The following is a 24,402-nucleotide window of genomic DNA, read 5'->3' as shown; positions in this document are numbered from 1 at the left end:
TTTTTTAAGTTCTTCTTAACTATATATAGAGTATCAGGGACTTCCTTCTATCCAGCAGTCCCCCATACACTCCATTGACCAAATCACTATCAGAGAGACACCAACTCATTTACATCAAGTCATTTTACTCCATTTAGGGCAATCCACTTTTGGACAATCCGTGGCTGAGGAGTTCTTTCTGAATTAATGTTTTGGCCTTTACAGAGATTTCCGCTCCTCTCTGATCAAGACCTTCACCTCAGGTTTACTACCTCATTAACAAAATTAAAACACAGAACATGGCATGAAGGTGCTACATAGGTTAGGGTGTGTAGCAATATTATCCAAAGCACCTGTGTGGGCTGAAAAAGTTATTCTAATTTAGCTTTGCTTTTACTGCATCAAAAATAAACCGTAATATCTTTTTAGGCTAAGAAGGTAAATGAAAGAGGAATATATTGGCCTTCTTGCAGGAAGACTTCATATTTCACTGTCACAGTGCAGGTATTGAAATACTAACTGCCCTTCTTAAGAAGGAAAGGCGGGGGGCAGGTCATAGTGACAGGGGGAGGGTAGATGCAATTTTGCTTCATCAATTCAAATTGGTTGAGAAAATACTACATTACTAATTTCCCAGCACATGCAAAATCGATTTTGGCAAATGCAAGATTCTAGTTTTCAAAGGTGGTATCCTGTTATAGTAGAAGAGGCACGTCAGCTTGGATGTAAGACGACCCCCACGTCTGCCACATAGAAGTGTGACAGAGGTGTGTGATGGACCTCTGACATCTCGGGTGCTCATCTCTGTCTTAATTTAGTGCACATGTGCACATGTGCACACACTCAGACACGCAGGCACAGACACCTGTTGCCCCTATTCCTTGAAAACAGGTCTAGTGATCAGAAAATGTAGGCAGACGATTTAGGTTCTAACATTAAAAGCAGCAGAGAATCAGGCTCTCTTCCTCCACTTCCCTAGTTAGTTGAAAATTCCCATGACTGCCTTTGATATTTCCCTGCCACGCGTGGACCGGGATTTATTGTCACATCCACTCCCTATGATTCCTCTTTATTATATTCACTTCCAATGTTATAAGAATGAGGAGTTTGCCAATCGCAGACTTTCCCTGATGCTTTAGGTCCATCCAACATCAGCGGTTTCCTTCACTTGTCTCTACACGCTTGGAATTAGAAGAGCAATTGACTCACATGTCCAGACTAGTCAATGGAAGAAAGGTAATGACCATTCTTGTCCTCTCATAGTTCAGCAAGAAATGGAAAACTTAGCCAGAATAAAACATTTTAATGTTGCTATCAGTCGGCTTGGGCTGTCATAATAAAGTACCACAGACTGGGTGGCTTAAACCACAGAAAATTATCTTCTTATAGTCTGGGGCACAGAACGAACTGCAAGATCAAGGTGCCAGCAAGGTTTGTGCCTGGCGAGGGCACTCACTGGGTTGCAGCTGGCGGCCCTCTCACTGTGGAGACGAAGAGCTCGATGACTCTCTCTCTCTTCCTCTTCTTGAATTTTGATGAACAACAATGTTTCATATAAGTGTGTCACGTATGTAATATTTGGGACACACTTACACTAAGGATGTATTCATTCTTTACCCAAACTTCAAATTTAACTGGGCATCCTATATTTTATTTTCTAGATCTGGCAATCGGTGACTATATGAGTAAAAGAATGAATAAGAGAAGTAAGACCCATCAGCGAGAACGCCTAGATTAAAGTTAGCATATAAAAATTTTGCTGTAGCTTTCTCCTGTTGTGACAAATTGAGCAATCTCTTGTGTTAAGGATAAGGAGTCCGGGCACATTGTATTTACTTGTATCAACCATACAAGGGACATAATGAGCTCACAGAGTCTCGAAGGGACAAATATGAATTTCAATAGCTTAGCTCTTAAGTGGCCAAAGCACGGAGGAATATGTCAAGAATGTGATGAAGAGCAGATGAAGTAATGTTGTTTGTAAACGTGAGGTACAGATTTGTGACTCGATTGTGCAGATCACTAGCTACTATTTTGCATTAATTCTGAATAAATGGTAGGAGTACGCTGGCCAGCAGCCCAAGTGAGGCCAAAGGAAGAAAGAGGACCCATTCCCCTGCTTCATTCTGCATCTCACTTTACTCAGTATAAACGTAACACACAGGCTACAGCATTTGAAAAGCAGTGAACACAGATCTGTAACATAGAGCCCTGATAACCAAAAATCCAAGGTAAAATATAAGAAGGGACTCATCTGGAGGACCTTTCTGGAATTCACTGTTCGTAGAAGGAAACAATGAGAGAGTATGTTACCAACAAGGGATCAAAGAGGCCAGCCTTGCTCCCTGCCTGTGTAGTGTGGGTGATTCCCTGCAGCAAAGCAGTACACAGCTTGATAAGGAAGAGTGAAAAGAAAATAAATCTGAGAGATAAATCTTATTTAAAAGGCATCTTTATGATTGGCATTATAAAGGAGAGAGGGAGCTCATTAGCCAACAAAGTGATAAAACCACTCACAGCGTGCTTCAAAAAGAAGTGGTAATAATTATTGTCTTTCTAAGAAAGGGGGCAAAATATCCAAATAATGTCATTCACAAATCCCTTTACAGACATCACAGAGCAAGCTGCACAAAGTCCCACAGCTTTCTGATTTAATTAAGTGAAGAAAGCAAGGAAAGACTTTTACAGTTCACACGCCTGGATCATAGAAGGTTCTACATGAAACATGATTTTTTTAAAAAGCCATTTTAGAGACCCCTAGAGTTTGCTGAACCCTCATTCAACAGCATAATTTCCCCTGTTTCTCCCAGGATATTGTACAATCGACTAACAGGGTGCAGCATTTCTGCCGGCGAAAGGAAGTGGGCAGCTTTGATCAGAATTCACAATAATATATCTCCCTTGTGTGATAAATGATTTACTGCTGAGGATAAATGGATATAATCTTTCATTATGTATGACATTCATCAGCAACAAGGAAGCTTTGGACTGAATGGAAAGTGATTTCATATTAAAAGCCTCATGCAACTCAGACTGAGATGAAAGTGAGGTCTTGCCTTGGGAAAAAAAAAAAAAAAAAAAGCCATACAAGCTTGCAGGTTTAAATGGATGCTCAGTCAAATATAATCGTTACTCTAAGTTTGAAAATCTGTTAGGAGGAAACCGGGGAATTATGTGACTAGGTCAATCTCAATTTTGCACAAAAAGCCCCATTTCTTAACCACGCCATTCTATTTACTTAAATGTATCATTAAGACCAACTCTGAGGACTGAGAATCGCCAGAGAACCAGGTAGAGAGGAGAGAGAGGAGGTGGGGTGGGGTGGAAATGACTTAAATTCCCATTATCATAGAGAGTCAATGCACCATTTCCAAAGTAGATAAATCAAGAAAGAGAGGTTTAGTGTATTATTTAGAGATATGAAGTTAACAACTAGAAAAAATGCCAAATGAAAATGGTTTCATAAGCTTGCCTGTGTGGGGAGGGAGATGCAAGTTCAGGAGTGGAGGAGCCGTGCAGAGGGAGGAGGCTAGGGCAGGTGGCTTTTCAGTATAAGCACATTCATATTATTTATTTTTTTTAAAAAAAATATATATATACACTTAGATATATATTTTTAAAAAATATATATATATACATTTAGATGAAGCAATTTAAATATAGTAAATCGTTTCATTTTAAAAACAATTCTAGTTCTTTTTTTAAGATTTATTTCTTTATTTATGAGAGAGAGAGAGAGAGAGAACTAGGGAGGGAGAAGCAGAGGGACAGGGACAAGCAGACTCCAAGCTGAGCATGGAACCCTATGCAGGGCTCAATCTCAGGACTCTGAGATCATGACCAAGAGTCAGATGCCTAAAGTACTGAGCCACCCAGGTGCCCCATGACGATTCCAGTTCTTGGCTTCACTGACTATTTAGGACTCAATTGTAATGTCACATCTTTATTTGATTTTCTTTTCTTTCATCCTTTTTTTTCTTATTTATTTATTTATTTTTTAATTAGAGAGAAAAAGAGAGAGAGAGAAGAGAATGCAAGCCAGTGGGGAGATGGGAAGCATCGGAAGCAGGCTCCATGCTCAGTGCTGAGGCCGATGTGGGGTTCTATCTCACAATCATGACCTAAGCTGAAATTAAGAATCAGACGCTTAACCACCTGTGCCACCCAGGCACCCCCATTTGTTTCTATAATATGAATTTCCCAATACTACAGTATGTTTTTGAAGCAAAAAGATGTAACAAAAAGATGAAAGACAATGAGAAGAGATGAAAGACAAGCCACAGAGTAGGAGAAAATATTTGTAAAAGATATAATTTGATAAAGCACTGTTATCCAAAATATACAGAGAACTCTCAATCTCTAGCCAGAATAAAGCAAATAGTCCAATTAAAAAATGAGCCAAAGGCCTTAACAGACACCTCACCAAAGAAGATATACCCTTGGCAAATAAACATATGAAAAGATGCTCCACATTGTATGTCATAAGGGAAATGCAAATTAAAACAATAACCAGACCACTACACACTTATTAGAACGGCGAAATCTAGAACACTGACAATATCAAATGCTGGCCAAGTGATGGAGCAACAGAACTGCCCTTCATTGCTACTGAGAATGGTGCTGCTACTTCTGAAGATAGTTAAGCGGTTTCTCGCAAAACCAAACACAGTCTTACCATCTGCCCCAGCAATCATGCTTGTTGGTATTTACCAATGGGTGTTGAAAACTCATGTCTACACAAGCTGCACATGGATCTTTAGAGTGGCTTTATTCATAATTGATATAATTTGAAAGTAACCAAGATGTTCTTCAGAAGGTGAGTGAATAAACCTTGATACCTTCAGACAATGGAATGATAGTCAGGGCTAAACAAGAAATGAGCTATCAAGCCATGAAAAAGGCAAGGAGGAAACTTAGATGCATGTTAGCAAGTGAAAGAAGTCAATCTGAAAAGGATACATACTGTATGGTTCTAACTATATGACACAATGAAAAAAGTAAAAACTATGGACACTAAGAAATTAGTGGTTGTCACGGTTTGTGGGGTGAGAAATAAATAGGCAGAGCACAGAGAAGTTTTAGGGAGTGCAAATACTCTGCATGATGCCACAATGATGGATGGATGTCATTAGACATTTGTCCTAACTCATAGACTGTACACCACCGAGAATGAACCTAATATAAACCATGGGACTCTCTGTGATTATTATGTGTCATTGTAGGTTCATCAATTAAACAACTGTACCACTCTGGTGGGAGATTTCTTAATGCAGTAGGCTATGCATGTGTAGGGGAGTACATGGGAAATAAATAATAAATGCACCTTTCCTTCAATGTTGCTATGAACTTAAAATTTCTCTTAAAAAGTAAAGTCTTAATAAATAAATATAATATTTATTTAACATATATTTAACAAATGAATTTATTTAAGAAGAAAATATCTAATAAAATTAAATATTACATAATTTAATAAAAATTAAATAAATATATCTATTCAATATAGAAATATCCAAAGTAGTATAGATGAGTAGGCATAGTTTTTGACTCAAATCTAACTGTTTTCTGATAGGACAGATTGGTGGAGTAGAAGACATCATAAGAAGTCTGTTCTAACAACCTCATTTTCTGGAGGACAATATAAAACAAAGATGAGGACTTACCTAAAACATCAAAGACCAAAACCAGTAGAACAAGACTTAGAGCCCATGGAGTTTGTTTCTAAATCCAGTATTCCTTCTCCCTTTTAGCATTTCTTCTTAAAAGGCAAAGATATTCCTAAATCCACAAGACATCCCTGATGCCAGACTTCTCAGAGCTTTTCCAGTGAAAGCATATGTTTTACTGAAGATCAGTCAGCACAATTCCACTGGCTAGAGTTCTGGTAACCAAACAAGGTCAAAAAGAGGTGGCAATATCAATGTCACTAGCTTGGACAAGAATGGAGAGTAAAACATATTCTAAAACTGAATGTCCTATGGGAATCAGGAAAATCACATGAGAGCATGAGTGAAGATGGGTAAGCTTAGGGAAGGCACATAAGGGAATATTCTTTCTAACAGTGATATGGATAAGAGTGTTGACCTATAATTAAAACAGGAAAATACAACCTGGTACAAGTAAGCTTACAAAAATTAAGTAGACCTCCATCAACAGTAAATTCAAAATGGAGTTCAAAGGAACGTTATTTAACTGGAGTATTTGGCAAGCTGAAATGGCAACTTAGGTAAGTAGTGACTTGAAACCAGTAAACCATGATGCTTACTTTCAAATTAAAAATAATAATAATAATAATAAATAAAAGAGAGAGAGACAGGTAATCAAGTTATGGGTGATATATTTGATGGTCCTATATGTGTTTTATGTAGGAATAAATCAACACGGAAGTGCTATCAGAAAGTTCTACATCTTGTAGTGTCACAGTTGAAGAGAGATGTAACCTCCTCTATTCAGAGCACAGTGCTGAGATCTTGACTCAGTTTAGACGAAGTAATCCTCATGAAGCTGATAAAACAGGAGATATGGGTACTACTGTTTCGTAGATAAAAGAGACCCAAATTGAGAGAAATTAAGTTCTGTGTCCCAGGGCACATGGGAAGCATGTGTTGGAACTTGGCTCTGACATCAGTATAAACTGACACTAGAGACCGTTTATTTCTTTATCCCATGTAGTTCTCTCTCTCTCTCTTTTTTTTTTTTTTTAAGATTTTATTTATTTATTCATGAGACACACACACACACACAGAGGCAGAGACACAGGCAGAGGGAGAAGCAGGATCCATGCAGGGAGCCTGATGGAGGACTCAATCCTGGGACCCTGGGACCACGCCCTAAGCCAAAGGTGAATGCTCAACAGCTGAGCCACCCAGACGTCCCTATCCCATGTAGTTCTTGACCATGCAAATAGTATTATGTATATCTTTTAGTGGTCCATTTTATTATTAACAACCTTCTGAGGAATATAGGGCCTGTCATTTTATATTTACTATACAGATTAGGATAAAAGTGAAACTAAGAGTCTAATGATTTGCCCACAGTTATATAATGGCATAATTTAATTAATCTAAAAAAGCCTAAAAGAAAATACAATGATATTTAATATGACTTTAGACTTAATAGTATGCTATCATATTTTAACTTCTCAATCCACACAGTCATTCAAAATTAAATATACTAAGAAAGAAAGAGGTGGTATATCTGGAAACAGAAATCTCTTTAAATATTCAAAATAAGAAATATTAATAGAAAATTGATTGAGCAAGTGAAGAACGTATGAGAAGCTAAACAGAGGACAAAAAAGTAACTCAGGGATGGGCAACAGCATGAAATCACTCCCACCCATGGGTTGACAGGACAAAGGGAGGAGTCTGAGTCAAGAAAACCAGGGTGAATCCATGGGGTCTATCAGACAGGAGCTGGAACCCTAAATGAACTGCTGCTGGAAATAAACCAAGAAACAGAAAAGAAAAAGCAAAGTGAGAGTTCGGAAATAGAGGCCTGCCTTCAAATTTAATGCCTTCCATTGGGCACTCCACTCAGAAGCCATTGTTCAAGAGAGCCTGGGAAATGTAACTTCCTGAGATGGTGAGCAGACCAGGAGAAGGGCCAGGGTATGGATTTAGGAGCAAACATATGAACAGGGTTGGTCCATACAGCAGATACTCTACAGAGCACATAATAAGGTATTTATCTAAGTACCTATATCTCTTAACAGAAGCACCATGCACATTATTACAATACCAGCAACAGAAATCCCTTTCCCCATTCTAGAGAACAGAGATCTCACTAAACTTAGAAGAGAGATATCATAGTAGGCCTCGGCATCGGTCCTTCTTAGGATCCTCACTGCTCCTTCTATCCGGAACCCACCTCCACCACACTCACACACGTGTAGGTGCCAACACTCACATTCACACCCTGCTCACAGTTCCTTGGGGAAAGTGATTTATCCCTCAGGGCACACATTTCCTCCTTTGCCAAGAGGGCTAATCGCCCAGGCCTGGTGCATAAAAGAGAGCTATGCCTATTAATTACTTAAAACTTATAAACTCTTTTGAAGATGAAAAGCTCTGGTTTTCTTATTCTGTTCCTTGGCTTCAAATAAAAAAAGCTACATTATATAAAGGTTTCTGGGGGATTTATTACCAGACCTCTATCTGAAAAAAGTCACACCACAATTACAACTTTAATGACCTACTCTGAAACTTCCCAAGGCTACAACATAATTAGTCCATTTTATAATTAGTACTTAAAAAAAATCATTTGTCAGAAGTAAATAAGAAGTGACGGAGGCTTCTGGAAGTAATCTACATTATGCGATGTGCAAAGGGAGGAGTTGCATTTATCAAGTGCCTACGATGTTCTAAATTCTGTGCTAGATACTTTATAAAATTACTGTACCTGCATTTCCCATCCAGTATGGTTAGGTCAGCATTATTTTATTTGTTGTTTTATAGGTGAAAAAAAGAGGTTTGGAATGATTAAGTAATTTGATCAAATCACAAAGCTAGTAGAGTTTGAAGCTGTGATTTGTGTCCAGGGCTTTTTGCCTATAATTCTTCATTGCTGAATATTTTAAAGCTTTTAAATTACTTTTCCTTTGCCCACAGCTGTTGACTCATATATTAGAACCTTTAGTGCCAATAGTAACCTTTGCTATGAACAGGAGGTAGATATTGAACAGCGGAGGGAGAAATAATCAGAATCAATAAGACTGCCCTGTTCTTGGAATAGAGAAACCACACCTAGAATAGAAGGTTTACTTGCCACTTTTTAATAGGGACAATGAAAATAAATAGAGAAACATGTTGGTGAACCATAGACCTGGAGATAGTCTCCCTTGAGGGAAAGAGAGCATGATAGTTGTTATCCCCAGATGACAGGTAGCTTGGGACCCTAGGTTGGGTCTTGTTCTGTGAGGCCCTGACATAGAGAAAGACCTGCAGGTGAGAGGGAGCAGAAGGGACTGAGACAGTGGCTCAATAGGAGGAAAGCCGTGTCAACAGATCATACAGAAATAGAAGGTTACCGCAGAGGCCGGAGAACCACTTGGTCGAAAAATTCAGTATTCCTCTATTTTTGAATTGGTCAAGGTCTGCTCTGTTTGGAGGTTATGTGAAAGCCTTCTCTTATGCATGATTCAATGTCCTTCTACAAATGAATGATATTGGATGAGAACATTGAAGCAGATAATGCCAAAAAATCTGCTTGAGAGTATCCTGTCTTTAAAACTCATGATCACTGATGATCATGATTTGCTGTGAGAACTTATTAATACAAGGCTGTGGTCTAGGATCAAACCTTAAACGGGCCAAAAAAGTTTGTAGATCTAAAAACCTACTTACAGTTTCATACACCTATACAACTCTGTTTAAGGTATTTATTTTCTTTATTTTGATTAGGATTTGGTCTTGAATTTAGTCCACATAAACCAATGAAAGAACTGGTAAAAGTCTAGTCGTAATTAAAAAATATATATATATGTGATTTCATAGTAATAAGTGCATTTTCATTGATTAAATAGAAACCATTTTCCTCAAAAAATGGTTTTTAAAAAATATTTGCTTTAATATTTCATAATTTTGAGCATCTATATTCTAATGATCCAAGCTTTTGCATTTCCTGTTACAGAATAAGTTATTTTGGGGTCCAGTCCACCAGTTGTTCTCTATGGGACCCTTTAAATTACATATAAACACTTTTGTAATCCGTGGTAATGGTTTCCGCCCTAATTTTCTTTCCACACTGTTAGTAGATACAGATGTAGGATAGATATAGAGTAGTAGTCTTGAAATGGATACACAGTGTGGGAGTCTTTAGCACCTATGATTTCTTCCTAATGGCTTCCATCAATAATTATGTGCCTGTCGTGAAATGAATGAGAGCTCGTTTTTTGTTTGGACAAAGAAAAGTTAAATCTATCAACTGTTGCTGAACCTCACTTCAATTTTAGTTATGATCCACAGAACACCCTGAGTCCTCTAAGTCTACACCTCCCCTGGATGACTCCCATAGGGCAACCAATCACTGAGAACTGTGTGTGTTCTGATTCAGTACCAGTGTAATTGTGAAGAAAGCTGTAAGGGATTTCTCTCTCTCTCTCTCTCTCTCTGAGGTTCTTATCTGCCTGAACAGATCGTAGTTCTGAGATATGTGGAGGAGTGTGTTGTTTGAGTTTGAGTACAAATATTTTCATGTGAGAGCAGTATGCCTATATATAATGTGTGTGTTTTAAAATATTTATTTATTTTTCCCACAGTGGTGTGGAGGTTGGGTGAGACAGGGCTGAGACAGGAGGCAGGGAACCCAGCCTGAGATGTCTGCGGTGGTCCCCACAGAACACAAGCCTGTGGCTTCACAGTTCCCCATATTTACTGAAAGCCAGAGACAAGTGGATTCCCATCCAGCTCTTTTTTTTTTTTTCTTTTTGAAGCTCTATCTTACATGTCACTTTATTGGTTTGATCTACATTTATAATAAGATAATATTTCCTCTTAGAATATATACAGACTTGATACTGCCTCCACTTACAAATCTACCTTAATGCTAAATACCTAAAATATTCTCCACTTGAAGTTAGCCTGCAATTGTTCCTATATCATTATTCTGCCAATTAATGAGATTCTTGTATTAGTTCTACAGAATTAAATTTATATCAAAACAATCTCAAATTCACTTTATGTTTATTTATTATATCGTTACCTTCCAATGTCACTGTCTTCTTCCTGCAAAGACTTGACATATGCTTTAAAAATTAATAATAATAGTAATGACTAATATTAACTGAACCTTTAGAATGACAATGGCAATAATAAAATAAAATATAGAATGACATTTTATACATATTATCTTTAACTCTCTGCCCCCTGGTATTTCCATTTTGATTTCCGTTTATTTTTTTATTATTATTTTTTATTTTTTAGAGAGAGAGAGAGAGAGAGAGAGCATGTGTGTGAGCCTCAGAGTGAGGGAAGGGGCAGAAGGAGAGAATCTTCAAGCAGACTCCTCACTGACTGCAGAACTGGAGGCCAGGCTTGATCTCATTACCCATGAGATCATGAACTGAGCTGAAATTAAGAGTCAGAGGCTTAACTGACTGAACCCCCAGACACCTCTCAATTTCCATTTATTTGTTGAAGAAATCAAGGCTCAAATGTTTATATGCATATATGGAAAAAACAGCTAGAAATTGTAAAAATAAATGCACCCTGTGGAAGTTAAGTAATACATTTTCTGTCACTAGAACACTCAAGCAGAGGTGGGATGACAACTTGTCTGGGGTGCTGTTGAAAAGAGTCAAGATTGACACCCAGGTCTCTTAAACTCCTAAGTCTGTCCTCTTTTTCCTGAACTCAAATAAAAAAATTCAATCTCACTATTTACAAACTAAATAATGGTGATGATGGTGGGAAATTATAGAAGAGCTTCTCCAGCCCATTTGTTATTCAGAAGATAAAAGTTGAACACTTGCAATGAAAATCATATTTTTGTTTTAATGTTTAAGAATACACAGAAATACTAACAATATAGTTAATAGATGTTAATGATGAAGAGATGTGGACTTCCCTCTATGTCGCATCAGTGAGCCACTGATCTGATTGGTAGGGAAAATAATCACTTAAATATACTTGCATTAGCAATATAAGTAAGAACTGTATGCAATGCTGATTAAAAACTCTTTTCTGATATGCCACAATGTTCTTCCTGTTAGACAGTTAGCAATAGACATCAACTCTTGTGTACACTTGGCAATTTTCTTGCCTTATGTGAAAACTTGATTTTTTAAATTAGGGCATGATCCATCCCACAGCCAGGGAGAATCAAAGGTAATCATACTTAAGCTGGAAAGAGTAAGGCACATTTTATATAAGATCAATAGTTCATGTAAATCTGAAGAAAATAATTGGCTTTGGCTTTTTAGGAATAATAAAAATAAATGCAAGGAAAAGTAGAAGAGAAGCATAAGATGTGGTTACTTCCACAATATGCTTTTCTTTGTCCATGAAACAGAGCTGGTTCTGAAGCTGCTCACAGCAGGCATCTTAGTGTGGGAAGGAACATTCACTTTGTCAGAGGAACGTTCCAGTCTCATTTTCAGGAAAAACATGTGAGTTGAAACAACTACTGTTTTCCAGAGGCAAATATCAAGAGGAAGAATAAATCTATTCCATGTCAAATCTGAGCATTGCCATATTCATTTTGAGTTGGTTTGGCGTCAAGCTGCAGGTTTAACAGCAGCCAGTCCTAAAATATAATTTATTTTTTCAAAAGGAAGTCCACAGCGGTCCTTCGTCCTTTAATAATACTTCATAAATAACAGCATGCCCCTAGTATGGACTTGATAAATTATCTTCATTGATACTCGTTTGGATGCCTTCAGCACTCTTCACATCCAGTGCAGTGGGAGGAGAGTTTGGTGTCCTTACTGGAGGTTCTTCATTTGAGAGACATAGGAGTCTCCTTGAATGACTCCAACATCCTTTCAGTTGTTCAGGCAAAAAGCTTTGGCAACAGCTATTACTCCTCCTTTTACCAAATTCCTTACCCAATGGCAAGAAATATGTTAGGCCCCAGCTGGAACTATGGAGCCCCACCAACAAGGCCACAAGTCTCCCTTGGATTACTGATATAGCCCCTCACCTGGTCTCTATATTTTTATCCTGGCACCCTCATGTTTACTTTCAGCACAAAGGTCAGATAATTCTTTTAAAACGTAAGTCATATCATGTGATAAGAAGCCACACTATCTTCAGAGCAAATTGCTAAGTCATGAAAAGGGAACCCTCTTACACTGTTGGTGGGAATGTGAAATGGTGCGGCTACTCTGGAAAACTGTGTGGAGGTTCCTCAAAGAGTTAAAAATAGACCTGCCCTACGACCCAGCAATTGCACTGTTGGGGATTTACCCCAAAGATTCAGATGCAATGAAATGCCGGGACACCTGCACCCTGATGTTTATAGCAGCAATGTCCATAATAGCCAAACTGTGGAAGGAGCCTTGGTGTCCATTGAAAGATGAGTGGATAAAGAAGATGTGGTTTATGTATACAATGGAATATTACTCAGCCATTAGAAACGACAAATACCCACCATTTGCTTCAACGTGGATGGAACTGGAGGGTATTATGCTGAGTGAAGTAAGTCAATCAGAGAAGGACAAAACAGTGTATGTTCTCATTCATTTGGGGAATATAAATAATAGTGAAAGGGAATATAAGGGAAGGGAGAAGAAATGTGTGGGAAATATCAGAAAGGGAGACAGAACATAAAGACTGCTAACTCTGGGAAATGAACTAGGAGTGGTGGAAGGGGAGGAGGGCGGGGGGTGGGAGTGAATGGGTGACGGGCACTGAGGGGGACACTTGACGGGATGAACACTGGGTGTTATTCTGTATGCTGGTAAATTGAACACCAATAAAAAATAAATTTATTAAAAAATGGAAAATGAAAGAAAGAGTCCTTTTAATCACCAATAAGGTCCTCCTGTCCTCCTGTCACCCCTCTACTGTGTCTTTTATGACTCTTCCAGGTCATGCCCTTCTCACCATAATAGCCTCTTTGAAGTTTGCCGAACATGTCCAGAACATTCTTGTGTTCCCTCTATCTGAGATGCTCTTCTAGGCATCTTCATGGCAAACTGACTCATGTCCTCAAAGTGTGGCTCAGAGGGCACCTTCTCAGTGAGCCCTCACTTGACCACTGGAACCTGCCTCCCATCCACAAACCCCAGCCTCTCTACCTCCTCTACTTTTGTTCCCAAAGTATGGTCTTCTAACCAGCAGCAACAGCACCTCCTGAAAAGTTGTTCTGCAATAGAAATTATCTGCATCCAGCCCACATTTACTGAATCAGAAGCTCTAGGGGTGGAGAATAGCAATCTGTGTTTTTATAAGCCCTAGAGGTATTTCTGATGCACCCTAAGGTTCAAGATTCCCTGTCCTATAGTAACAATATAATAATATAATTTTCAACATTACTTCACAGGAAAATATTAGAAGTCAGATTTTTAAGTCAGATAAAACAAGCATGCCTGGATTCAATACTTCAATTAGTTTCCTGGTGGTTTTAGTCAGCAAAATAAAAACAGGAAAATAAATATGGTTTAAGAAAATACACCATTTATTTAATTTTTTATTTTATTTCTAAATAAATATTTATTATTTTTCTAAGATATTATAATCTCTATTAAAGTATCAAAATTAAAATAATAATGAATTTCATTAATCTTTCTTGACAAAACACAACATATAAAATACTTGCCTTTCTATATACCACTGGCAAATATTTAGAAAAAGGATTTTTTTTTTAAAGAAATCCCATTCAAAATGGCAACTAAAATTATGAACTACCATCAAATTCATCTAGTCAATGGTGCATAAGATCCCTTTGGAGAAAAATCACAAAATTTCATGAAGGATCTAAAAATTATTTACCTAAATGGAGAAATAAAAAAGTATTTCATTTTCCTGAATGGAAGAAGCAATATCGTAAAATGGCAATTCTTCCAAATTTATGTACAAGTTAAATGTATTCCCCATATAAATGTGTATATGTGTGTATGTATGTAAGATGCAAAAATTAGATTATTAAAGTGTGAAAGTAGTAAGTCAATGGATAGACAGACAAAACCTTGAAGGCACACAAGATGAGGCAGATTTGCTTTAAGAGATACAAAGACCAGTTATGAAGACAGTGTGAAATTGTATCATGTGTAATTAGATCAAGAATAAAGAATAGAGAATAGAGGGCAGCCCTGGTGGCTTAACAGTTTAGTGCTGCCTTCAGCCCAGGACATGATCCTGGAGACCCAGGATCGGGGCTCCCTGCAAGCTCCCTGCTTGTGTCTCTGCCTCTCTCTCTCTCTCTCTTTCTCTCTCTCTCTCTCTTTCTGTGTGTGTGTATGTCTCCATGAAAAAAAAAATAAAATCTTTTTTTTTAAAAAAAGAATAGAGAATAGAAATAAGCCTACATATACTTGCATATTAGTGTAACATTCATGGAACATTAGAAGTCAGACAGGAGAGGAAAATCCATACACAAGTATGGAATAAATTCAATTATGGGCTCTCTACACACAAAGAAGACATATCCAGAGGTATTATATTTTTAAAGATGAAAAATAGATCTTAAAATGTTTAGAAGAAAATATAACAGCAAGATATCTTTATGAACTTGGGCTAGAGAATAACTTATTGACTAAGACACAAGAGGAAAAAAAAAACTCATCAAAATTAAAAACAAATCAGGACCACCTGAGTGGCACAGCTGGATAAGTGTCTGACTCTTGGTTTCAGCTCACGTCATGATTTCAGAGTTGTGAGACTTAGTGTGGAGTCTGCTTGAGATTCTTTCTCCCTCCCTCTCTATCCCTCCCACTCATGTTCCCTCTCTCTCTATAATAAATAAATCTTAAAAAAAAACAACCCCCCAAACCAAATCAATTTGATTTCTTACTACAAAAGCAAAACACCTCTGCACAATTAAAAATAACAAAAACAAAGTTTATTTATTTATTTATTAAAGATTTATTTATTTTAAAGAGCTAGTAGGGGGAGGGATAGTGGGAGAGAGAGAAACCTGAAGCAGAATCCCCAGTGAGTGCAGAACCCAACATGGGTCTTGACCTCCATCCCAGGACCCGGAGATCATGACCTGAGCCAAAATCAAGAACTAGTCACCCAACTGACTGAGCCACTCAGGTGTCATCCCCTCCTCCCATTTTTTTGAAGATTTACTTATTTAATTTAGATATAATCTTTTTACCACCAAAAGCAGAAACCCAAATGACCCATCCCCCCCAAACCAAACTCAAAACAATAATGAAAAATAAGAAATAGGATTCTCTAATAAATTAATAAGTGAAAATTAAAATGAGATAGCATTATATACCTAACATGGGTACAACAATAAATTTTAAATCCTGGAAAATTATGGAAAAGAACACATAAATTGGTGCCACAATTTTACAGAATGATATAAAACACTATTAAGTATGCATGTTTTCTATGATCCAGCAGCTCCATTTCTTATCTTGCTATACGCCCATAAAGGAACTCTCATGCTAGTGCAGAAGTTATATGCAAGAATGGTAATGGTAGCATTTATTTGAATTATGAAAATTAGAAGCAGCCAATAGCCATAAAATGGCTATGTGTAAACAAACATAGATGGTTCAAAATTATAATGGAATATAAACCTACATATAGTAAAGGTGAACAGACTATTTCTAGGTCAAGATGCACAGAGTTCTTGCTTCAGAGCTCCCTGTGCTCGAAACAACTATTCATAATTATTCAAATATAAAAAGAAAAATCTAGAAGCAGCTTCTAATCTGAAGACCAGAAAAAGAACAGAAATCCAAAGTATGAGAGGTTCTGCAGCTATGGACATGCCAGGTTCGGGATCCAAGTGCAGGCACCGGATCTTCAGCTCCTTCTGGAAAAGAAGGCTAAAAGTGACCTCACAGAACAAATAAACAGAGTCAGTATCCCTGTGTGAGAGCAGTAGGGTGAGAGCATGTGGCTCACCCCCTCCAAAGAAGAGTAACTTAAAACACTGCTGCTGAGAGACAGAAATGCCTGGAATGATAACTCTAGAGCGTGCTATCTGCATAACTGTCTACAATGATGGAAAAGAGCCATCCCTTAAGGTACCCATTAGATACAAATGGTTAATGCAATTGGAAGACTGCATTTTAAATTTTATATAATTTAAGTGATTGGAAATTACATTTCAATTGTCACAAGTGGCAAATGGCTATCTGATTGGCCAGTACCTAAGTAATTGAAAAACCTACAGAAAAGACGGGATGTGAACACGGAACCCATGAGCTGATCACAGACTTCTGCTAGTCCAGGAACTGAATCTGCTTATCTACAGTATCACAGCCTTGTTAAACTTGGTTCTGGATTGCCTGAGTCCAGGGGGTCTGAGAGGCAACTGCCAATGCCAGTATGGAGATAGCTGGCATCAGGAACAGTAAGCAGGTGATGAGTACTGGGTATTAGACGCAACTGATAAGTTACTGAACACTCCATCTGAAACTAATTATGCATTATATGTTGGTTAATTGAATTAAAAAAATTAAAACTTAAAAAAATGGCAAACTGAAAAAAAAGGAGAAAGAAAAGTAAACAGGAAGAGAAGAAGAAGAAGGCAGGAACAGAGAGAAAAATAGAAAAAAAAAAACCTCACAACTCTCATTAAAAAGAGACTGAAGGCAAATACTGAAAACAAATGAAGAAACTGAATCCGATACAAGACAGTCAGTAAGATTCACTCCAGAAAAAAAATGAATTTTATGGAACCATTCAACAGATGTTCTAAAATATGTTTAAAATCCTCAATGGAATAAATTAAAGTATAAAATAAAATAGCATAAAAGAAAAGCATCCCCCCCCAAAAAAATCCCCTCTTGTCTTATGAAAAATAACCAACTGGAAATAAATTAGAAAGTACATTAGATGGGATAAACACAGTGATACAATTAAAAACAAATTAATGAATTGAAAGATGTCCTAGAAACCCACCCAGAAAGAAACCCAGGGGGATAAAGAAATAAATCCTAAAAAAAACACATGTAGGAGAGCTGAAGAGGCTGTAGCATATGCTTGAGAATCATTCCAGAACAGAATGAACGAAAGGCAATACTTGAAAAAATAACTAAGGATTATCAAGACTGAAAAAAAGATAGGAGTTCTCCAAACAACACTGAAAGTAGCCAAATAAATAACTTCTAAAATAAAATCAACCAAACCACAGCTAGATACTTATAGTAAAATTGAAGCAAGTGTAGGATAAGGAGAACAATCTTAAAACCCAGCATTTGTGGCATTAAGAAAGAAATTCATGGAATGTGAAATCCTGAATTTATCAGAATGGCTACTTTGGGAAGAGAATGAAATGAAAGGGAATTTTTCTAAAAGTTCTCCAGTGTTTCTGTTGTCTTACTTCATAAAAAGAACATGCAGTTAAAAAAAAAAAAAAAGAAAAAAAAGAACATGCAGTTAATATGCCAACAATGACGTGATGAAAAGGAGTGGTGCGTGGAAAGGTGTCCGTTATATTTTCAAAAGTAGGTTTTATATATGCATGTTTACACACACACACACACACACACACATATATATATATTTAATGTTTCAAATTTATATCAAATTTATATTTGTTTTTGATTGGGTGCTTAGAATAAAATATCCAGAAATAGATAAGCCTGTTTTACTCATATAACATGATGTTGTATGGAAAAATATGAAGAAATCAGTGTGTATGCCTCCTATCAGCTGAGCACCAGCTCTGCATGCGGACAAAATGTAAATACTTACCCAGGATGGAGACTCACAGGAGGGAAAGCGGTTTGTGCAGTAAAGGAAGAAAATGTCCAAGGGGCTCTAGTTTTGTCTATCATGTGTCATTTCTTTAAAATACAAAAAGTTCTGAAATAAATATTGTTGATATTTATAAATAATGACTTCTTCCTGAGACATAATCAAGAAGGGCATGGACACATTATATAAAATGATTTCAAAGCGAAAAATGTTAACTGGGCCATCATCTTCGATGCTTTTCAAATTTCACGTGTTCCCCTGGAGATTTTAATATGTCATTAGAGGGAGGCAAGCTTTCTTTCACCTTAACTGCCCGGTGGAAGTACTTAACATTGCTTCTCTAATGAGGTATTATAGCTGAAGAGATTGTCTAGAATCCCTAATATATACCTACTTGTGGAACGCTGAGATGAACAGCTATACACTGAGGGGGGAAAAAGAGAAAATGAAAGAAAGAAAAGAAAGAAAGAGAGAGAAAGAAAAGAAAGTGAGTGGTTGTCTGCGGTAGAGGTGAAGAGCTTGAGGACCAGATACAGGTTGTCTGGGTGACTCCGTGTTCACATGGGGAACTCTGAAGAGTCCAAAATTCTAAATATGAACCTAGACTTCCAGATTATTAACAAGGTAGGAGGATTAATATTTTACTTATTAGCTTTTATTTTTATTATTTTTATTATTTTTATTATATTATTAATTATTATTATTATTTAATTTTTGAATAATAAGATTCAACTATTTTAATATATGTTTGGCTTCTATGGTTGCCCTGGGGTGGTCCCTAAACACACACACACAAAAAAAAAAAAGAAAAAAAAACAGAAGTAAAACTAGAAACAGGCTCCATATAAATGGTGGTTTGGGTGCCAACTGGCAGCCAAATTAAGGAAAGGTGAGTTTCACAAGAAAGCTTGGGACCCCATCATGCAAATACCAAGGTAAGAAATGGTTCAACCTGGGATGGATCTCTTGGGTAGATTTTCTCAGTGGGTAGAGCTGCCTTTTCTTTTGTTCACCTTTCAAGTAGATTGTAGAGTTAAAGGTTATCTCCAAGTTGGCTATGTTCTACCCCAGGTGATAAATCAACAATATAGGCCCTCCTCAGCAGCACTGACTAATTCTATCTGAAAGCATAGTTAGGGAAGGTTTTAATTTGGGGAGAAAATACTTGTGGAGCCTATAGCTGAAACAGGAGGGAATGGAAGTGTAGGCAAAGGGAGAGTAATAAATCAGTGGTACTAAATGCACCTGTTCATCTACTAACAGTGGGTCTCACATTTGAGCTTCTATCAGGTTCCCCTGGAGGACTTGCTAAAATAGGCTGCCAGGCACTCCAGAGAGCCTCAGATCAAGACTCTTACTATTCAAAGCAGGGCCCAAGAACCAGTTGTGTTAGCATTTTCTGGCATCAAATGCAGACTCCTGGCCACCACCGCAGCTCATCTAATCAGACTCTGCATTTGAACAAGTTCCTCAGGTGATTCAAATACATGCAAAGCTTCAGAAGCACTAGTGCAAAGGGCTTATCATGCATTTATTGATCATGAAATTCAAATACCACAGAACCCGCCTCCCCCTTTACTTTTCTATGTCAGTAATGGTTTCCTCCATACCTGTTTTTCCAACAAACAAATTCAATATGCATTCAATTTTCAAAAGTTTCTATTCAAAAACTGACACCTCCAAAATTTATGATAGCACTATTATCAAGTTATTCTCATCATGTATTACTTCTACCATTCAGCGATTTGGGTGGGATGGCCACAAGACAGATGCATGTGCTCAACCTGCCTTCTTAATGTAATATTCTGAGCACCTTCCTTTATGAGGAAGATTTTAAGCAACTATATAGTTGAATTATGAGTTGAGTCAGGCCTCAAATACCAATACTTAAAAATATTTGGATGAATGATACTTGATGAATGAACCCGTTGTAAATACCACTGAAAATAATTATGAAGTAACATTTGCAAAATCTTGGAAGATGACAGAGCTGCCAATAGACCGGAGGTGGTCACTTCAGAAAGATGAAAACAGACATGCATAAATAAAACTGGGAATGCCGTAATATTAAAACCTTAAAGATTTATGACAAGGTTCCCTCATGCATTGGAATAATAAGACAAGTCAATCTAATACAATTTTCTCCTTTGGTAGCATTAGTAGACTGGCAAACTAGAAGAATGACATAGATAGAGCGCTTCTTGATTTTTAGCAGAGCAAATGATGTCCTTGTGGGCAAGAGAGAGGGATATGATATAGTATGGATTTATAGATTTATAGCTAGTATAACCATCAACTGTCCCTCTAAAGTGCTGACTAATATCAGGTTGGACAGAAGCCTGGAGCAGCCCGCTGTAGCCTGAGCCCTTGTGCTTGTCCTTCACAACAGTTATATTAGTGGTTGGGATAAAGACCTGAATGATGGGTGGGTTTGTGTGTGTGCACGTGTGCACGTGAGGGAGAGGGGAGGGATGACATGAAAGCAATCTGAGAACGAGCTAACACGATGGACAATACACCTCTCGAAGTTCAAACATATTCTCAGAAGCTCAGAGTTTGAAAGGAAGGATCAAAAGATAGAAGTTGAAATTTCATAGGGATATTTTTTACACCACCACATGAAATGAGAAAAATTCAATTATGCAAAGGTTGGGTAGAGGATTCTTTTGGGGCAGAATTTTATAGGGAAAAAAAGGCATGGGGTTCATCTAAGGCATGATCTAGAAATCACATATGGTGGTGGTGGAGGGAGGGGTAGTGGTAGCATTTACATGTCGTTCCAGGTAGAGCCTAACAACTTTATGCCACTGGGTAAAGAATGTGAAAGAAAGCAAGGGGTCATGGATGCTTCCAAAGCTCTTTGGCTGAGCAACTGAAAGGATGTTGAAGTCATTGATAACAGCCCCAGTTATGAGTATTTCTCTGGAATGAGGAATCTCATGCAAAGAAATCAAACTGTCCTCCCACTGCACTGGGTCTGAGGAGTGCTAAGGGCATCCAAAAACAATATGAATGCAGAGAATCTATCAAGTCCATACTAGAGACATGATGTTTTTTAGGAAGGGTTTTCAAGGATTAGGATATTGGAGTCCATAGGACAACCTGTTAGGTATTCATGAACTTTTACCAGACGAAATACATTACAGCCTGGCAGTTGCAGTGCGGTCCTCTTCCACCCAGCACTGCCATCTGCCCTGTGGCTTGTTTTCTTCTCCTCTCCCTCCTCACTGCCAGGATCCACCTCACAGAGTAACTCAGGCTGTGAGCATGGCCAGCAGCCACACTTCCCAAAAGATCAGAACTCTGGGGTTCAAATCCTAGCTTTATCACCAATCTCCTTTTGAGGCAGGCCAAGTTCCTGAGCCTTCGCTATTTCTATAAGTGAGGACAATAATAACACATTCTTGGAAGTTGAAATATTACATGACAAAAGGAATGAGAAAGTTCTGCAGTTAGTAGACACTCAAAATGTGAAGGCATATGTGAATCTTGAGTTGTTTTCTGCCATAGTTTTCAACCTTACTATCTGCAAATTGGGATGAACTGGGTGGAACCAAGGCTTGCTGTGGCCCATATGTTTTAAGGCATTTAGAATAGTGTAAGATGCCGTGTAAATGTAAACAAATATCATCAACACTGCTTCTATTACAGCCAAGAAATTCACAATCCCAAAAAGATTGCTCTGTTTTCCTTACCTGTTTAGCGTGCTTTTGAAAATTTTCCTTAACCAATACACTTTACTGAAATGCCTTGAGAACCCTCAATTGCTCATAACTGGTGCTCGCTGCTTGATCACAAGGCTCTATCCACACATTCCCGAACTGATTGAAGCTCTTGATCTTTTGATTACTTCTGACCTATTAATATGTAGCCAGACTCTTGGGATCTCAACAGGGCTCAAGTAGAGCCATGTAATTTTGATCAAGTTGGAGGCAGGAGTGTGACAGATTTGTGCTTTGCATTTTGGTTAAAAGTTTAAGATGAAGGAAAAAAAAAACTGAATGGTTATTTCATAGTCATTAACTTCACTGGCTTGCAGAAGACTGACTATACTTACAGATTCGGAGAAAGAACTTACGAGGGTAGAGAAAATTAGTGAGCCACCAATAGTAGAAATCATTACTAAATGACTCATACTAACCTTCTTTCTAGTGGTCAATAACTGTTTGTCCCAATGATTGAAAGGTGTCCAACTGTTACAACTGTTATTTTTTTACTTAGCTTATAAAATACTTTCACTTTTAATGTGTCATTGATGACAACATATTGTTTCTCCTGTATTGTCCTTTAATATTGCATTTAGCTCCTTATAAAATCTCCCATTTTTATTACTCTTATTTTTAAATAGGAAAATTGAAGCTCAGAAGGCAACTTGATCCAAGGCTCATCATTTTGGAAATAGAACTGCTTTTTCAAGAGAAGGACTGAGGGACCCCTGGGTGGCTCAGTGGTCTAGTGCCTGCCTTCGGCCCAGGGCGTGATCCTGGAGACCTGGGATCAAGTCCCAAGTCAGGTTCCCTGCATGGAGCCTGCTTTTCCCTCTGCCTGTGTCTCTGCCTCTCTCTCTCTCTCTCTCTCTCTCTCTGTGTGTGTGGTGTCTCTCATGAATAAATAAATAAAATCTTAAAAAAAGAGAGAGAGAAGGACTGGAGATAATGTGCTCTTCAATGTCTGAGATCACTAATCCTACAATTGTGTCTGCAATCAAGTGATTTTTTTTTTTAATTTGCCAAACATTTCTTTGTTTATTCTGCTACACTCCCTACATCCTTCCCAGACAGGTGAAAACTACCTTTCAGGACACAGGATGTAGAAACAGAGAACAAAGAAATAATGTCAAAAAAAAAAAAAAAAAGAACAAATGCTCTGCCTGCAAATGGCTTATAAAGAAACTTTTATGACAAAACAGATGGTTTATAAAAAAGAAATGGTTCTCAAGCCCAGCTGACATTATCCTAATTAGATGATCAGAAGGCACCTACCCAAAGTGATCTGATTGTAATACCAACATTTATAAAACATCATGCTTGCCTCTACTTCCCAACAGGCTCTGTCAAAACCTCACCGCGATTCTTTTCTTCAAGTTGAAATTCTTTATTCTTAAAATAAAAAGCTGTGCCCTCTCTCCACCTCAGACTATCTGAGACATCCTCCCCTATGGGGAAAATGGAAATTCTTGGCTCATCAAAGTGAAGTGTTAATAATCTTGGCAATAGTTCAGTTTAGTATAGGTACTTTCCAAACTTCCATATCAAACTCTTTTCATATATCTAAGTCTCCCGGAGTGACAAGCCTTATATGATTTTCAAGCTGGTTTTCTCGGGTAGAAAACTTCCAATATATTTCTCAGTCTAAGGTATAACCTAGATGAATCAATTTTCAGTGTATGATCTAACTTGGGACTTTGATCAAACTGATTTTCACCTGCAATGTCTGTCAAGTGCTAAAAGCAGATTCACATGGGCTGTAGCCAGCTGGGCGTCCACAGGTGAAATACCATATCCCTAACTGTACCTACCTGGCTGAAATTTCATCTTGACCATGGACAAAGCATGATGGAGTCATCCTGCTTCACCATGCATACCCTTCGTCTCCTATACTGTTCTTTTGTATTTGAATTGATGTTTGGAGCAAGCTATGCATTCTTAATGGATTTATAGAAATGGATAGCACCACACACACATATACATATATATATATGCACCATAAAAGTATGTATGAATATTTAAAAAGTCAGCAAATATTCATTTGTAAACTATTGTGTGCTGAGGAAGACTAATACATGAATGGTGCCTTCTTATTGAGGGCATGAGGACTGGGGAAAGGGCACATATAAAGCATTAAATATGAAAGGATAAAATAAATGAACAGAGAAACATCCTTCACTTAAGGGAGTGGGGCATCTGCCCAGGAATATTGGGGATGGATGCAATATGCTAGGTTAAGTACTAGATGAAGGGCAAATTTCCAAAAATGGAATTGTGCAAGAGGTTAGGAAGGAAGGACAATATCCTAAATATGGCTTGACAATGAAGAAAGGATGTGGGTCTGATTTGGGGCAAAAGTGGAAGGATGGAGATTATTTTGGGCTGCACCTAGA

General features: G+C 37.7%; 1 protein-coding gene and 2 long non-coding RNA genes across 12 annotated transcripts in view; 1 reads left to right on the top strand and 2 right to left on the bottom strand.

Annotated features, from left to right (window-relative positions):
• LOC112651757 (uncharacterized) overlaps nucleotides 1–5,947 on the top strand; it is a 67,688-nt gene extending 61,741 nt beyond the window's left edge. Inside the window, exons 5-8 of one of the 4 annotated variants that reach the window (XR_007410181.1) lie at nucleotides 409–483; nucleotides 1,119–1,215; nucleotides 3,985–4,795; nucleotides 5,554–5,947. This is a non-coding gene — a long non-coding RNA (uncharacterized LOC112651757). Of the gene's footprint in view, nucleotides 1–408; nucleotides 484–1,118; nucleotides 1,216–1,640; nucleotides 1,743–2,789; nucleotides 2,984–3,984; nucleotides 4,796–5,548 lie in introns of those variants that run through there. The other 3 variants (XR_003131007.3, XR_003131008.3, XR_003131006.3) reach the window with 3 other exon arrangements.
• The window catches only part of NRG3 (neuregulin 3), a 1,039,823-nt gene that overhangs the window by 247,500 nt on the left and 767,921 nt on the right, over nucleotides 1–24,402 (bottom strand). The window lies entirely within an intron of this gene.
• LOC112651760 (uncharacterized) lies at nucleotides 5,616–18,856 on the bottom strand. Its single transcript, XR_003131013.3, has 3 exons — nucleotides 18,697–18,856; nucleotides 18,300–18,410; nucleotides 5,616–5,857 (listed from the first exon to the last, which is right to left on the bottom strand). It is a non-coding gene; the product is annotated as an uncharacterized LOC112651760 (long non-coding RNA).

The sequence above is a fragment of the Canis lupus genome, chromosome 4, assembly GCF_003254725.2.
Source record: "Canis lupus dingo isolate Sandy chromosome 4, ASM325472v2, whole genome shotgun sequence".
Lineage (NCBI taxonomy): Eukaryota > Metazoa > Chordata > Mammalia > Carnivora > Canidae > Canis > Canis lupus.
Note: the sequence above shows the minus strand (reverse complement) of the source record. Positions and strands in the feature narration are given on the sequence as shown.